We start from the raw sequence: 3,630 nt of genomic DNA, 5'->3' as shown, positions 1-3,630 counted from the left end.
CGCTTTGTAATTGAAAACTAAAACTGAAAAGAAATACGGGAAAAAAAACTCTATTATAATTTAAAATTAAAATCCACGTCGGTTGTAGTACACTTAAACGACGTTTAACAAAATATCTACGTCGGTAATTATAAATCTACCGCCATCTTAACTTATATAGACGACGAGAAAAGACGACGGTAGAACAGAAAACCGCCGTTGTTTCAGTTTCTTTAACATATCTTTCTGCAGGACTTGTATAGTTCAAAGCATTGACAATGTCTTCATCATATCTCCCAGAAACTACTGATTCAATTGCTCATGCTTTAGAGGCCATCTGAAGCCGTTTCTATTCTTTATCGCATTCTTGAAACCCATCTTCTTCTTCTGAAGCTCTACGGATAAAGGAAGAGGCTATCACAAATCCGACGGATCTTCTTAGGCAAGAAAATCAAGCAGAGGATCAGGCACATCTGATCTTCAGATTTCCCTGAGAAGCGAACTTTCCTTCGACAGTGAGTGGAGGCCAGGCTTGCATCTCTTTTGATGGAAAGCAAGGAGTATTCAGAAGCACTAAGTGTCCTATCAGGCTTGATCAAGGAAGTGAGAAGGCTAGTTGACAAGCTTCTTCTTGTGGACATATATTTGATGCGAGTAAGCTCAATTTCTCTTTGAGAAAACATCCAAATTATTGTCTTTGAGACATGAGAGACTGAGAGAGGAAGAACTTGGAACCTTAAATGTAAACCGAAAATGAATGAAAGCGACAAATTTATAGAATAAATTTTTAAAACCAACGGCGGTCCTTACAAAAAAACCGCCGTTTAAATTGTAAAATCAACGTCGGTATGATCGACGTATATTACAGAAATTCACGTCGGTAAATTAATAAAAACGACGTGTTAAATAATCTACCATGACGCGAGTTATTACTTATGTACTTTAATTTTTGAGTTTACTACGACGGTACCTACAAACTCCTGTCGTATTTATTTATCACGTCCGAAGTTAAATGTACCGTCGTATTTTGTAATTTATACGTCGTAGTTATATGTAACCGCCGTATTATTTTTTTGAAATGGTTTTATATGTAAGCAACTTTTCGTCTACTTGACTTACACATTTGTTGTTTTTATATTCTTATTTTATTTAAATCTGTCATCCAAAAAAGAAACTTTACATATTGCAGAATATTAATTTCCTTCGTTTTAAATTTCCTCCGGAAAAAAAACTCTATTTATAACGCACTGTAATTGAAAAATAAACTGAAAGGTCACGGGAAAAAAAATTCTATTCATAATTTAAAAATTAAAATCCACGTCGGTTATATTAAACCTAACGACGTTAAATGAAATGATTCCACGTCGAACGAAAAATATTGCGTCGTGTTAGTTAAAAACGACGTAGTTAAATGTAACCGCCGTATTATTTTTTTGAAATGGTTTTATATGTAAGCAACTTTTCGACTTACACATGCACTGTTTCCAAACCCGATTAAAAATTTCAATCTCCCAGAGAAACCTTTTCGTCTTTTTTCCTTGTCAGAGCATTGTCAGAGTTTCTCATCGTCTTCCTCTCGTCTTCTTCGTCGTCTCTGAACTTAAACATCGATCATCTTCCTCTTGCTTTCATTGCACGCAAAAGGTAAGCTTTCATTTTCACTATTTTGGTTACTGTTTTGCATGCTCATACGTTTTTTGTTTGAAAAATCTTTTTACCTTTTTTCTGGCCAAAATCATTTTACTTCTTTCCAAGTTTGATAAAATATACAGACAAAGAGGGAAAGTTTCCAACTTTGAAGACAACTACATCAACTAAATAAGACGACGGTAGACCACGACGGTTCGTCAGTTGTTCTAGCGTCGTCTGAAAATTGACAAAGTTGTTTTTAAAATAATAGTCTTTTTTTATATGCTTGTTTAATTGCAGGTTTGATTTCTCTGAACAATGGTTTTTGTTTTTCCCTTATTTGATAAAATATAAAGAAAAAGAAACTAGGGTTGGTATCTAATATAGACGACAAAATATCTTATTGTTTTACGTCGTGTGAATGTTAATACCACGACGGTGTATTACTATTGACGTCGTATGAACATATATACCACGACGTTATATAAATAATGGTTTTAAACATTTATTACGTCTGAGATTATTTCATTGCGTCGTCTAAAATCATATCATACGTCATATTTTTTTAATACCGTCGTTTGTGTTCTTAATGTTTTCCTGAAATATTTTCACTTGCAGTTTTGTCTGTTAAAATGATAAAATGTGGAGGAAAGTAGGACAAATGGCCGATACTACTGGAAGGATTCCTCTTTGGATAATAGGTACTGTAGCGGGTATTCTTGTGATCGGTTGGTTTCTCAACAACAAACTAAGGATTCTGGCTCCAAGAAGCTTGGAATGGTAGCTCCTCAAGACAAGTCTTCGAAGGAGATGAAGTCTTCGAAGAAGATGAAGTTTGCTTCATCATCTGCTGAGACAGAACAAACCAGCCAGACAACAATCTCTGATGATTCAAAGACTGGTCGAGGTATGAGCACAATGCCTCGTGTTGTGAAGAGAAAGCTTCAGAAACTGAGGCCAATTGTTGAGTACAATAAAAGGGGGAAAGGTGTTGGCCAAGCACATATTGAGATGCAGTCGTATATTGGTGTGTTGGCACGCTCCAGGATCCCACTTGTGGACAAGAAATGGTCCCAAATCCCCAAGGATATAAAGGAGCAGATTTGGGAAGCAGTTGACATGGCTTTTGTTGTAGGCCAAGGGGGCAAGACCTCTGTTTTAGCTTCTGCTTCCAAGAAATGGAAAGGATTTCAAGTCTACACTAACGAGGCATTATATCCTTCCATACACCAATGACAGGGAGAAATTAAGCCAACCCCCTGAAACATATAATTCATAGAGAAAGCACAATGGGATGCCTTTGTAGCTTCAAGGCTATCCAAAGATTTTGAGTCTGTGCATTCTCAACATGCACAGATTAGGGAGAAACTCGAGTACAATCATCGATTGTCTCGAAAAGGATATGCTGGATTGGAGGATCAATTGGAGGAAACCATGCCTGGGGTAGAAATTGATCGATCTACCTTATGGAAGAGAGCTAGACAGGACAAACATGGTAACATCCCTGATCCAAAGGTGGCAGAGAAAGCAAAATTAATTGTAAGCCTACTATCACTCTGTTTTAAATTTTTATTAAACTGTGAATTATTCTTATTACGTCGTATGTTATATTTTTCGTCGTGTGAATGATATTACCACGTCGAAAAGTTTTTAAAAACGTCGTTAAAGGTCTAAATAGGAATCACTACTATGTTTTCTGTAATTATAGCATAAGACGTCGGTGGTTCATTTTCGCGTCGTGTGAATGATATTACCACGTCGAAACTTTTTTAAAAACGTCGTTAACGGTCTAAATAGGAATCACTACTCTGTTATCTTTAATTATAGCATAAGACGTCGGTTGTTTATTCATTTCGTCGTTTTAAATAAATAACCACGTCGGTATAACTACCGTCGTGATAAGTTATAATAATGTCGGTTTATACGTTATTGCGTCGTGTGAAATTATATAATACGTCGTTTGAACATAAATAACGTCGTGTGTTTTTTGTTTATCTTTTTTTACGGATGAATTGCAGAAAC

This window comes from Prunus persica, chromosome G5, assembly GCF_000346465.2.
Source record: "Prunus persica cultivar Lovell chromosome G5, Prunus_persica_NCBIv2, whole genome shotgun sequence".
NCBI classification, from domain to species: Eukaryota; Viridiplantae; Streptophyta; class Magnoliopsida; order Rosales; family Rosaceae; genus Prunus; species Prunus persica.
This window is presented reverse-complemented; position numbering follows the sequence as displayed.